This window comes from Carassius auratus, unplaced genomic scaffold (genome assembly GCF_003368295.1).
Source record: "Carassius auratus strain Wakin unplaced genomic scaffold, ASM336829v1 scaf_tig00002454, whole genome shotgun sequence".
Classification (NCBI taxonomy): Eukaryota; Metazoa; Chordata; class Actinopteri; order Cypriniformes; family Cyprinidae; genus Carassius; species Carassius auratus.
Genome location: NW_020523449.1, coordinates 109 through 14,951, shown reverse-complemented (window position 1 = coordinate 14,951; position 14,843 = coordinate 109). Strand labels below are relative to the sequence as shown.

The following is a 14,843-nucleotide window of genomic DNA, read 5'->3' as shown; positions in this document are numbered from 1 at the left end:
AGATCTGGGGATTTGTATTATAGTAGTGTGTAATATTACAATTTTCTATGTTGTATGACATTATTTTATCATTTGGCTTGAAAGATATAAAGACAAACTTATGATGCTCACTTGAATTTAAATAATAAATATTGTAAACCAGATATGTAATAGTGGTCATTATTAAATTATTACTATAAATACCCCTATTAAAATATATAAAAACACTATTAAAAAATATTATCATTTCATAATCCAGTGATTTTGCAGTAGGCTGATTCCAGGTCCCTGTGAGAACATTTTAATGTTCGTTGTTTTCACAGAAGTAGGACACCAAAAAAGTACAGGCTGTTGAAATTAAAACGAATAAATAATTAATTTAAAATAAATACACTCTTCTGTATCAACCTCATGGTGTGTCTTGTTACTGTTTTTATAAGAACATTTTTAGATTTGTTATAGTCACAGAACTATAACAGAAAACATGCTATTGAAATTCAACAATTAAGATAAAGCTGACAAATCTTGTTTAATACACAGTTTTATTACACAACTTCAATGGGTGTGTCTTGTTACAGATTAGACAAACATTTTGATGGTGGTTTTAGCCACAGAACTATAACTGAACACATACTGTAAAAATTTAAAAAAAAAAAAATTACAGATTAAAATTTTACAGATTTCTTAAAGCACATTTTGTGAAAATCACTTAGGAAACCTTCAAGAGTAGAGGAAGATACTGCAGTTGTTTTGACTGAGTTTGACATTCAAACCTTTAATAAATTAATATTGTAGAAGATTGTATTTATTTGAAACTAAATGATGTATTGTTTTCATTTTCTACGTGTTCAAGTATAGTTCTGTGGCTAACACCACCACCAAAATGATTCCATCCCAGCTAACGTAAATATCTAATACATTGTGTGTTACCTGGGATACCAGTGTCCCGTATGCCCAGTTAGATGCATTCAGTGACTTCCTGATTATTTCTACTAGAATGTATACGTTTTTTAGAATTAAAGGTTGTTCAGTTATTGTACAGTTTACCTCAGAACATAAACCACTCTAGCGGCGATACGTTTTTCATTGGTTTGAGTGGTTGTCATTTAAAAAGATGTTCCTGCTTATGTCCAGTCAACACACGTATATTATAGTTATTAAATGGGTCCTATGATGCTTTTTTTTTTAAATCGTTCTTTTGTTTATTTGGTGTAATAGAATATGTTGACATGCTTTAATGTAAAAAAAAAACATTATTTTTCAAATACTGTACATTATTGTAGGTCCTCTATGCCCTGCTTCTCTCAAACACTTAATTTTCTACAAATTTCCTCCTTCCAACAAGCGCAGTCTTCTCTGATTGGCCAACTGCACCAGTGCATTGTGATTGGCCAAAACACTGCAAGCACTCATCGGAAATGTTTCACCCATTTCCATAATAGGGCTTGGGCATCGTGACATCATTACTTGGCGTGGCCGCCACGTTGAATGCCTCCTTTACTACTACTCGAAATACTGCGTAGTGTTTAGACATACTCCCTCTCATCCGTGTGTCTTAATTTGATTAATTAAAAATCTATTTCAACCATGGTAAACCGTTGCTGTATTGGGGGGTGTAATAGCGCAACACATAATCAAATACAAATAAACAATGAGAATAATGCACAAATAAACCAAACAAATAAAATGAGAATGGATTAACTTTACACCGCTTTCCTGCTTGGAGGTGCGACCACGGAGACCATAACATCTGAATATTAATTTATATAGCTTAAGACAACATTGAAAATAAGGGAAATTTCTCAGGTTACTCATCCAAAATACGGGAAATTTCAACATTCATCTTTTTGTTGCTATCCCTCTGCTGACAGCAAAAATGAGTACTACAAAACTGCTGCATTAACTAACGTTAAGCGATTTGTGAAGCTATAGGTATAACGTGACTTTAGTTACAGATTGGCGTGAAATCGTGCTCTCACAACAACCACGCTATCTTAAAAAGCCCAACATCACACTAAGGTTGCTTTCAAGTAAGCAAAACGATGCTTTGAAAACATGTTTCGCTGGAAGGGCAAGGAGTAGCAACAGGACAACAGTACAGAGACTGACAGGTCCGACAGAAGGGATATATTTTACAGGAAAATACTAAAACGGGAAGACAGCGGGAAAAGTGCTCAAATACGTGAGAACCCCCGAAAAAACGGGAGGGTTGACAGCTACTAACTACACTTTTGAAACACATTGTTAAAAGTCCATGTGTGAATGGTTGTTATCACTAACGGTCACTAAACTAGCAGCTGTAGCGCAGTTTACCTTTGTCTGGATTACTGTATACTGTTTGCCGGTTCTATGATCTGCAGCTCCTGAGCCCATACATTTGTGAACTGTACATGAGACTTCAATGAATTGTAGCTTCGGAACTGTTCTGAAGTGTAGGCGCTCACAAAACAAACAAGGTAGCCGAAGATATCTGTAATGCAAAAGTGCGGCAGCAAGTCTCCGTCGGTACTCCACTATTTGTTGGGGATTTCATATGGATCCAAACCGTTAATAGTGCCGATTTTGTCCACATACCGGTCCCTGGCATCCCTATTTAGCGGATCCCTATAAATCCCACAACCTTTTCGCGATTTTAACATCTTTTTTTCTTTCGCCCAACTCTGCTCTTCTCGTTCAACTTGCCGTATGTTTACATTCGAGAGGCTTGCAACATGGCTGCCACGTCCCAGAATGCAACTCGGCGCCCAAGCCCTATTGCGAGCTATATCTTTCAAAATAAATGTAAAGACAGTCAGTAATGTCCTTAGTTTTACCAAAGAGTCACGTGACAGACACAGTAATGAAGCTTGTACGTGTTTGCAGTACACGACAGCTGACTCCACTGTGTAACCCTCTCTCTCTCGCTCTCTCTCTCTATTTCTAGAGAGCATTACATAAATATTTCCACATAGTGACATAGACATGTGGGGGCTTGTTTGAATGAGGTGTTTTGGGGAGGCGTGGCAGAGTCTTAACTTTGATAAATAATATTGCTATGGATTTGAGACTTTAGAGACAACTTTCTTCATTCACCAAGAGCTTGTAACACTCCAAAGAGAAAGGAAAATTTTCAAATGCATCATATGATCCCTTTAATTTACTTATTTCATCCTTATTTGCAATTGTATTATATTATTCATCATTCTTTCCATCATTTTACTTTTCATTCTTCCTTGTCTTCATGATTATAATATTTTTGCTACTTTTAAAAAAATGCATATTGTGTATTTTTTATATAGGCCTAGTCCTTTTTGTAAATCTAAAATTATGAAAATGATGTATAAAAATATACGAATTAGTACATGTTTTAAAGTTATATAAAGAAGAAAAAAAATTCACACACTTCCAGTCAGGTTGTAATGATATATAGTAAAGTACACATAATAAGATACATTGAAATTCCCCAATATAACCCATGTTGTATTTTATACATATTTATCCTAAAGTTAACAATTGCTTTAACGATTGTAATTTTTCAAGCGCAACACGCGGTCTGTTTTACACGCGAACCTGTGCTGTTGTTTGTCGGGGTGAGGGGTGAATATCTGAGGCTCGAGAAAGCTTGAGGAGGCGGAGTTTCTCCTCCAGTTCTCTCCGCTTGCTGCTCGAACACGCAAGTTTGTGGAAAGATTTTAAAGTGAGCAGTTGAGCGAATCGCCATGCATTTGGTGAGACAATGAATTTAAAACACGCTGTTTCTTTATTTCAAGTCGAATGATCACATTGCTCTGATGTTAAAATGAGGACGACCCTTTTAAACGGACTACTCTTTCTTTTTGTCGGACTCGCACAAGGGGGTAAGTAGTTCAAACTGCTGAAGTAGCTATGGCTGATTTGAAGCATGTAAAGAAGGGCATTTCAGCATTCACATTTGTATGCGCAACATTTAAGTTGGGGGATTCATCACGATTCTAACATCAAGTTTCGATGTGGTTTTATGCACTTGAGAACAGTATAGACAAAAAGCCTGTTTCTTATGGCTGCGTTCTCTGCAACGAAAATATGAGTTATTGTCATTTTAGCTGTTTGTGCATTAACTGACGTTGATACAAACAAATGTACTGTAATGTTTAAAGTTGGCTATTCAATTTCCAAATCATGTTCATTGCCAGTGTTGCGTGCAAATGCCCCCCCCCCCCCCCCTAAAAAAATAAATACAAATAATAATGTGACATTGGTTTGTTGTATACATAATATAACTTTCATGATTGCACAGATTTGTGGCTCGTAGAGATAACATATTCAGCCGCTTGCGAAATGTCAGGTCACAGAAAGCAGCCTTTTAGTTATTTATAACAATGAAATGCAGTGATTCACCAACATTAAAGCATGCACTATGGCATTGTATTGGCCAGTGTGTTTATTCAAGTGATGTTTTTTTTTTTTTTTTTTTTTTTTTTTTTTTAATAAAAACACTTTGCAAAACTTTGCAAAAATTCATAGAACTATCCAGCATTATTTAAAGAGTTTAATGTTTATCAGCAAATACCTGTAATTACATGAATATTTGAATATTATTGTAATATTAGTGTAATGTGCTACATTGTGTTTCATTGTTGCATCAGTTGCAGTTGTTCAGTGTTGAGCTCCACAATAGTGACTCCACTGAATTATCAAGATGTCAGACCTGGGCTTATTTTGGAAGTGCAGTGTCCAGACTTATAAAATCTCCAGGATGTCAGATGTAGGACCTCTTTGTGTGATAAAAGAAACTAAAGATAGCATGGCATTCTTGTTTTCTCCTCTCTTACTGTCATTTCAGGTTTGACATCAAAACATCCTTTATATTTACTGCTGATCAGTTGTACTTTTGATAAAATGCTTGGTTTTGATATTGCCCCTTTGCCTTTTGTTAGACCAGTATGGGGAAGTATGATACATAAATATTCATTCTTGCATATTAAAGTTTAGTGTAATCACATAGTCCACGATTGTGTCTCCACAATTTTATAAGGCTTCTTGTGTCAACTATGCAAAGTTCAGTGAATCACATTGCTTCGCTGAAATTTGCATGGTGCCTTAAGCATTGTAAACAAAGAATTTAAAAACAAATGAGTAATGGCACTCGCATAGTTTGACAGAATTACACTGGTAAACATCAGTGTGTCATTTCAGTCCTAAAGTAGAAGTGTTCTGTTCCCATACAAATTGAGGGGTGTAAATACTACAGTGACACTTGTAGAGAGAGGTAGATGAGAGTGTAGAACACATTAGTGTAGATTAAAGGGTGATGTGGTGTGGCTGGGTTAGAAAACAGCTGCGTCCAGGCCTCCATCAATGGACAGCAGGGCTAAGACAATGTGGCTATGTCAGAGTCTTTTATGTTGAGAACCGGGTGCTGTCAGGGCAGAGCATGCCAGCACATGCACATGGGTATCACAGTGCTTCGCTGGCGCCATCCGGCTTGTCCTGTAATGTGTTGTTGTTTTTATTCATTCCGTCACTTTTATTTAATGTCTGTGTCAAAATCAAAATGCAACTTTTGAGGGTAAGCAAACACAGAAACGATAAAATTGTCATCAGTTACTCACCCTCATATTATACCAAACCAGTACTTTCTTTACACAGAATAAGATATTCTGAAGAACATATAAATCTTTTTTGTCCATACAATAAGTCAATGGGGTCCACTACAATGCTGGACCCCATTAACTTTCATTGTATAGACCAAAAAAAAAAAAAAATTAATAGAAAAAAGGAAACCATGCTGGTTTGGAATAAGAGTGAATAAATAATTTTTAATAGTAATAATCTCCTTTCTCATAAATCAATTAATTTATTACGTATTAAAAAGTGTAACTAAAAAGTTAACAAACAGTTTAATTCACAAAAATTCATTAGGCAAAGAATGAATGAGCATTCAGAAATGAAAACAAAAATAAGCATCATGGGTAATATTCTCTTATGTGCAGCTTCATTCTATGGTGATGGATTTGTGCAGTTAAAAGGGACAGAGACGTCTAGCCGTAACACACTGCACATCCGTTTCCGCACCTCCAGCCTGAATGGCCTGCTTTTCCTGGCTGCAGGGCAGAATGATTTCCTGCTGCTGGAGATGAATGCTGGCAGACTGCAGGTGGGTCACGTGTTGCTATTTCACCCTCAGCAATGTTTAGATCTACCACAACAAAACTACATGTGGAAACATGTCAATTCCATTGAGGCTTGAAAAGAATCTGATTAGAAAAAAAAGTGATAATAAAGACTGACAAGCATTTTGTGTTGAGACAAAAACTCTACACATGGAATATCCTCTTCAGATAAAATGGAGTGGTGAATTTTATTCTATGGTCTAGCTATTATACTCTCTGAGATTCTTCTGCTTCTGCACCTTTCTTTAAGGTATACATTACAAACCTGATGATTGCACTGACTTAATGGCTGAAGAATGAGGGTTTAGTTGACATTGTGGGAGAAGTAGTTACTCCCACAATCCAGGTCAAAAACTTTCCCGAAATGGACTTTTTCATTTAACATAGGATTCTTTTTATAAAGGATATCTTTAGGCTACAACAGAACTGATTGTGCTGAACATTGAGGTCCGATTTGCTTGTAATTGAAAATATCTTTGAACTCTCACATTTATCTGAGGTCATTAAATTGTCATTTTCTATCCTTGGGCTGTGACCCTCTTTGAGTACATAACCGATTATAATTGCTTTCAAGTTGAGAAAAAGCTAGAAATATCCAGCAAGCCAGGTCAAGGTTTTCTTAGCTGTTTGATGTAAAGACAGTGACATTTTATGTTAAGAGTAAAACGTATTGGCTGTAGACAGATGCTATTTATTACACTTTTTAATGTGGAAGAGAATTTCATGAATATAAATTGCCTGTTTTCATAAATTTTCTTAGCAATTCAAATAATTTATTGCTCTTATTTCAGACATTTGTTAGTTTAAAAACTCAGGGGATTTTAAACTTCCTGATGCTATATTACCCAGTACCCACAGATATATCTCCTAGCGCTGTATTATATTTTTCTCCATTTGCACTCTAAATAGGTTATAAATGCATTATAGCAACATCAATTATAACAACAATATTTTATTTCAAAAATTAATAATAGTCATTTTTATTGTCACAGTATTAAACCCAAAGTGAATTAAGATTATCTGTGAAATGTTTACTTTATTTTATATATATATATATATATATATATATATATATATATATATATATATATATATGTTTTTATTTATTCCATTTTATTCACTGTTAACTTTAATGTTGTATGTATTAAATTACCATAAACAATGTTTTTCAATTTAGATATATTTAAAATAATTTGGTCCCAAGTTATGTCTAGATAATTTATAAAAATATATATATAAATCTGTGTGTTTTTATGTATAGGATTGTGTAAGGACAGTTCTTCTTTTACATTGTTCCTGTCATTCACAGGTAAAGTTGGATCTGGGATCTGGAGAGCAGCTCCTTCTCTCAGATAGTGGAACCCAGTTGAATGATCTGGCCTGGCACACTGCAGAGTTTTTCCATGACATTTACAATGTCACATTGACTGTGGACAACCATTCCAAGACCAGCCTGCGAATGCCAGGTCCAGAGAGAGAGCTGCACATCAATGACGGCCTGTATGTTGGTGGTACTGGAGGATTGGATCAGGCATATCTGTCCAGAGATCTCAATGGTTTCCGTGGCTGCCTCGATGAAGTAATATTTAATCAGCACAACCTCCTTTCATCGCTAAGGTCCTACTCAGGGTTCAAGAATGTCTATGAGGTTTCCCTGGGATGCAGCCCTCAGTTTTTTGCCAATGAAGCTGACCCAATCAGTTTTTTCAGTTCACAGGCTTATATATCCTTTCCTCCTTGGACAGCACAACATGACTGGGCTTTTGAATGCTCAATCCACACGTCAGCTGAAGAAGGGATCATCATGTACAATTCAGCTCGACAGGGAGATTTTGTCGCTCTAGAGATCCAGAAAGGTCTCCTTGTTGCAATGGTCGGTAAAGATGGAAGTAAAACAGAGCTACGTTCCCTCACCGTCATCAGTGACAACAAATGGTACAACATTCAGCTCTTTTTCACAGCAAAAAACCTCCAACTTACAGTAGATGGAGAAACCGTAAAGTCCATCATTAACTCTAGATCAAAAACCTTTTATCTGAAAGGTTCCCTTTTCCTGGGGGGAATCGATGACAGCACACGTTCTGAAGTCAGAAAAGTTGGCCTTTCCTCAGTAGCAGGGAAACGTATTAAAGGTGGCTCCTTTAAAGGATGCTTCAGAGACATTAAAATAAATAACGTCAAAATGGGTCTCCCCAATGCTTTGGTAACCAAAGACGTCTCTGTTGGTTGTGAACCTGAAAAGGAGCTGGATATAAGCACCACAGTAAGCCCAACAACCCTTCCCATAACCCTTGTTGACTCTGTCACTCTGCTGCCACCCACCGATGTATCCACCTTAGCCAAAGGTCTTGTCAAGAAGTACGGCCGCAATTTTTTACAGCTTAGGAATCTTGTTGTCCCAGAAGGTGGTCGGGGATCCTTGGATTCAAAGCATATTAAAGTAAACCTTGATTTCAAGAAGCTTGGCATCCGTCAATCTCAGATCATCTTTAGGATTGAAGAGCAGCCGGTGCATGGTCAGCTTAGGCTTGATGTAGACCAGGAGCAGGCTGAGCATACATTCAGCATGCTGGATTTGTGGCACGGCAGAGTGATGTACATCCATGGGGGATCTGAAGACCCACAGGACTTCTTCATGTTCTCTGTGTCCTCCAGTAGCAGAAAGGATGTGCCAGGCTATCTAAAGGGACACAAGTTGTACCGGTTTAATATCACTGTTACACCAACCAATGATGCCCCTGAGTTGAGTCTACCTGAGGGGAATCTGTTTACCCTTTTGGAAAACTCCAAGAAGCGGCTGACATCTGATGTACTGAAAGCCACTGACATTGACAGCAATTACACAGACCTCTTTTATTCTGTGTTAGGGAACCTTAATGCTGATGCAGGGTATTTAGAGAATGAAGACAATGCAGGTACACCAGTTACTTCCTTTTCCCATTCAGCCCTTGCAGACGGTAAGATGTATTATGTCCACACGGGTGTGAGGAACTCTAGGATTGTGTTGAGAGTCAGCGATGGTGAGAAGGTGAGCAACACAGTGGTTCTTAGAATCATGGCTGTGGGACTTGAGTACAAAATCTCCAATAACACAGGACTGGAAGTGATCCAAGGAGAGATGTTTCTTTTAAGTACCAAACAACTGGCCATCTGGACCAATGCATTAAAGCAGGTAGTGGAAATTCGGTACGATGTGATTGAGCCACCGAGATTTGGTGAGCTCCAGAGGATGCACTCAAGTGGAGAATGGAAGACTACCAATTCGTTTTCCCAAAGAGTCCTTGAAAAGGAGCGTTTGAGGTACCTCAGCACCTACCAGTCTATCCAAACAAGTAATAGTACAGACCACTTCAAGTGTAAAGTAACTGTGGCCTCCAGAGCTACTGAGGAATTGGTGTTTCCCATAAAAGTAAAGTGGATAGACTACACAATAAAGAACAATAAACCTATAGAGCTGGACAAAATTACGAGAGCTTTAATTGACTCCGAGCATCTGTATGTAGCAGTACACGGTGTACATTTGTCTGAGGATGAGCTTCGTTTTAGAATATTGACTTTACCAAAGAGGGGAATAATTGAAGTGAATAATGCCAAGCTGGATGTAAATTCCACATTTGGTCAAAAAGACATCAGAGATATGAAAGTCCATTACCAACTAATGGAAAGATCATACGAGGACACCAATGATGAATTTGTTTTCCACATATTCTCAAAGCATGCACATTCAGCTAGGCACATATTCAAAATCAATATTAAAGCAGATGTCAACAGCATTTTCATGACAAACAATGGGCTGTCACTTCTTGAAGGTGAAAGTAAACTCATCACAAAGGATGATTTGTTTGCTGAAACTCTAAGCAGTAAAGAAATGTACTACACAGTCACAAAGACGCCGCACCATGGCAAGCTAATGCGAATCAACTTGTCCAACTCTACTAAAGACTTTGACAATATTATTTCCTTTACCAATCAAGACATTCATGAGGAGCGGATTATGTATGTTCATGATGACAGTGAAACAACTCTTGATAGTTTTACCTTCATAGCCTCCACAAGTCCAGTAACAAAGCTTTCTTTAACAGAAAAGGACATTGGCTCCAAGGAAGGCATGTTTAACATTTTGATACAGCTGGTTAATGATGAAAAACCAATCCGCATTGTAGACAAAGTTTTCCATGTAGTCAGAAATGGACAGAGGTTACTTACACTTGATGACCTGTGCTACCATGACGCAGATTCAGACTTCAGTGATGGGCAGCTTGTCTACACCCGCCGTGGTATCCCAATGGGTGACTTGGTTCTTGCAAATGACACTTCACAAAAGCTGTACCAGTTTCGCCAAGAAGACTTGGAACAGAAACGAGTGCTGTTCATTCACCATGGGATGAACTCTGGGCGTTTTGTTCTCTTTGTGTCAGATGGCAAGCACTATGTGTCCTCTCTGTTGGATATTAGTGCACAGGATGCTTATTTAAAAACTGGCAACAACACAGGCTTGTTGGTTCAGAAAGGGCAAGCCAAAACCCTTACTAATGCTAACTTTAGTGTAGAGACAAACCTTGACATCCGAAATGACAATGAAATATTATTCACAATCCAGGCGGCTCCGAAACATGGAGGGCTGTATTTAAAAGACAGCAAAATTGAGTCATTCACCCAGCATGACCTGAGGAATGGCTACTTGTCTTATCATCATGACAACAGTAAGAATCTGGCTGACGTTTTTACACTCCTGGTGAAAGCAAAGGACATTTGGCTTGATGGTAAAATACATGTGAAGGTGTACCTGGAGAGCCATCAGAGGCCACCCGTAGTTCTTCATAACAAAACCTTGCTGGTGGAGGAGGGAAAACCAGTTAAGATCGAGAGCAATAAACTTAAGGTAAATATGATCTTTTATTTAGCTACCTTTAGCATTATTTTGTCGCGGAAACTACTTTGAGACTGACATAACTAGAAGCTTATCATAATTTGAAGTAGTTAAACATCATAACAATCTGAACAAACCAATGAACCATTTGAACAAACTGATTCATTAGATAGAATGATTCACTCCCCCCCCCTCTGTACTATATTTGGGACCATTTAAGATGAACTGATTGACCTGAATGAATCTGACTTTCTGACACCACGAGAGAAGCTAAATTCAGACTAGCATACTTAAATACTATGATTATGTTATTTCCAATTAAGCCAGAGAAGCTTAACATTGAATGCAAGATAAAAAAATAAAATAGGGCCTACTATTTCTGTTTCTTTTCAGGTGACTCATGAGGCAAGTTCAGCTTCAGAAATAACCTTTACTGTCAAAGTTGCTCCATCTTATGGATATTTACGCCATTTTATTGAGGGTAAAGATCAGTATCAAGGAACGAAAGAGGACCCATTAGTGACCTTTTCCCAGCGGGATGTTAATGCAGGCAACATTCAGTATGTACAGGTGGCACCTGGCCAAGAGAGTGATTCATTCACGGTGGAGGCCAGCAATGGAGTCACAGAGGTCAATGACATCATCATGTCTGTGGATATCATCCCACGCCTCATACCCATTGAGGTGTCCAATATCACTCTGAAGGAAGGGGCATCTAAAGCTCTCACAGAGGACGTTATCAGAGTAACCAACCCACATTTCTCAGGCCTTAATTTTGTGTACTACGTCTCAGAGGGTCCTCTGCATGGCCGCATTGAGAATTCACGTTTCAGAGGGATTCCCACAACCTACTTTACGAGGAAGCAGGTAAAGTTTTCCCCATTTGAAATGAAAATGGAATATGAAAAGGCATGAGCAAATCACTCGAATGATTAGGTGTACTTTGTTTTGTATTTTATTTATATATAGTTTTTTTTCTATCTATGTTTATATAGATATTTATAGTTTGTTATTCTTACTTGGCAGGTGGAACAGGAGTTTATTTATTATGTCCATGACAACACAGAGACCTCAGAGGACCACTTCACTATCACAGCAAATGACACAGACCTGCGAAAACACAGTGCACCATGGACTGTGTATGTCCAGATCACGGCCGTCAATGACGAGCCTCCAGCCATTACAGCCAACAGGGTTCTCAGGGTGAGATTACTATATATAAACTTCTTTTTATGACTAGAGTCAGCTGAGGTTCCAGTCTGAGAATGTTTTCTGGAGTTTGAAAACACTGCAGAGGTCTGGAAAAAAGATGCTGGGATTTGTGTTCTGTTTTAATATTTCATTGTCTATGTTCCCTTTGGTCTCCCATCAGTCACAGAAGAGTAGAGACAAGCACACAGTTGTTTCTGAGACCCATAAGGCCAAGCTACTAGTTGTAGACAAGTAAATTATTGGCTTCAACTTGAAGACAAGTCTAAAGTCACAGATCACAGACCATCAGGGACAGTCAGAAGGGCTGCTCTGCATGCTTCAGATTCCTCAAGGCATTTCTGTTCCATGCTTTTTGAACTTTTCAGCTTGAAAGACACTTACAGCAGGTTTTCCTTCGGCTTTAATTATTAATAATTAAAAATGATTTAGCTTGTTGATCCTGAACACAAATATTTAAGTATTTATGACCAACAAGGTGGCTCGCTACTACTTCTAAAATGCATATTTGCTCATTTGCTCAGGTGATTACAGTCTAGTTTATTTATTTCAGTGCTTTGTATTCAGTTGCTCAACAGGGGTTGAGAGAAATATATAGAATGTGGTTCGAGGTACTGGTGTACACATGGATACAGAATCTTATCAGAGCAGATGGGCAACACATTTTTTTTTATACAACCAGTGATTTAATTTGAGGTTTGCATTTTTGAATGATCCATGATTAGTTGTTCTTGTTCATGGTGAAAATACTTTCAGCTTCACACTTCTCACAGACAGAGATATTTCTATGTATAAATAGGACTAGACATGCACAGACAATTGTTGTATGTATGGTATGAAATATGTCCTGAGATTTCTAAAATATAATACATTTTTAATGTAGCTTTATCAGAGTGTTTTTGGTTAAAGACATGATTTGTAAGATATTTTGTACCCTGTCATTAATAACAATATTGTTTATTTTTTTCTGCTGAAAGACCGTTTCTCATGATTCCTCTTTATACAATACTGTACCACTGTATATACATTTTGTATATTGTTGAACCCAAAATATAGTCTTATGAGCTAGAGTCAGGATGTCTCCTTATGTGTGTTTTGTACTGTTCTTTGGTATCAGATAAGGAGATCAGCATTCAAATAAGTTAAGAGTTAAGCTTGTTTTCCCCAAACTGTGTTCAGCTGGAGTGAGATTCAATCAGTTGACCATGATATAAAATACAAACCTTTCCAGCACTTATCTGTGTCTGTTTATATGTTTGATTGTTTACTCAGGTGTGGGTGGACTCCATCACAGAGATCACCCCAGAGGATCTGAACGCAGAAGATGAGGACACACTTCCTGAGCAGCTGGAGTACATTATTACCCAACCCAGCAATGGTCACCTGGCTGTAAAGACTGCCCCCAACAGGCCCCATCATGAACTTTACTCAAGCTCACATTGACCAGCGGCAACTGCTTTTCGTACATAGTGGTGAGATATCATACACAGTCAACAATCTCACAGAACATTCAACTTAACAAGCCTCTGAAACAGTATGTCATGTTTAACCACTAGATGTCAGTGTTGTGCATTAAATCACAGCACACCACTCATTGTTCCTCCTATGTTTGCTGCCCTTTTTAGGTGAAAATAGGTTTGAGTGCAACAGTGGCATGGAATCATTAGTTTGAACCGAAAGTTTTATAAAAACAAATACTGTTTATTATTTTTTATTTGTTTCATTCATTTATTTTTTGCAGCATTTCTATGGTGAAATAAGTTGTGTGTAACGTGGTATTGAAGTTGCAGTGCATTGTAAACCAGATTCCTGGAAATGAGAATGATTGCTGTCTTTTACTTCTCAGGGCCGATGGCAGGAGGCTTCAACTTCCAAGTAAACGATGGTGTGAACTTTGCTCCCAGGCAGATATTCAGTATTACAGCTCGTGCCCTGGTTCTTAATCTAGAGAAGGCTGGACCTCTTACGGTGTTTCCAGGTAATGCTGATTAACATGAGGGGATCTTCAGCAGTAACCTGGTATATTCTGCAACACACAGATTACCTACAAGGAAATATTAGATGTTATACAATAATCATTGTAGAGACAGCACTTTATATCCCAGTCCCCCCAAAAAAGATTTATATTGTATATGTAATCTTAGTTTGCTTATGTTCCAGAAAATATTGTGCTCTCCATCTCTTTTTATGGAGGTAAAATAGCGTGTCATGTTACAGCAGTGAGGTCAGCATCTGGCTGCCTCGCTTGCCAAATCAGAGCCCCAGATTGACTCCTCCTTTCCGCTCTGTATAAAGTCAACAATGCTGTCTCCACCCACTAACTAAGTCTCTGTCTGAGCATCAAGTGTTTCACGCTTTCTTAATCTTAAAAGCAACTGATCCATGTAATAACAAAACGGCTTTAACTGTCCGGCTATAAAAAGCTCAGCGGAGAGCATTTGAACACTGAACGAGTCACTGTAAAAAGCTATTAAACTACAGTCATTTTCTTAATTTTAGACACACTTCGTCACATTTATGTCACATTTAAAACCAGAGCCAGAAAAATGGCTTTGTCTGAGAAAACAACAGCTGCTGCATCTGCTTTCAATTTTACAAATGGCTCTAGAAATACTTAAACAGATAGCATCTGATAAAGTTTTTATCTGTTATCT

The 14,843-nt window shown here is 37.8% G+C and overlaps 1 pseudogene; it reads left to right on the top strand.

Moving 5' to 3' along the window:
• Window positions 1-3,595: 3,595 nt before the first annotated feature.
• On the top strand, window positions 3,596-14,534 carry LOC113069735 (chondroitin sulfate proteoglycan 4-like; annotated as a pseudogene).
• Window positions 14,535-14,843: the final 309 nt, after the last annotated feature.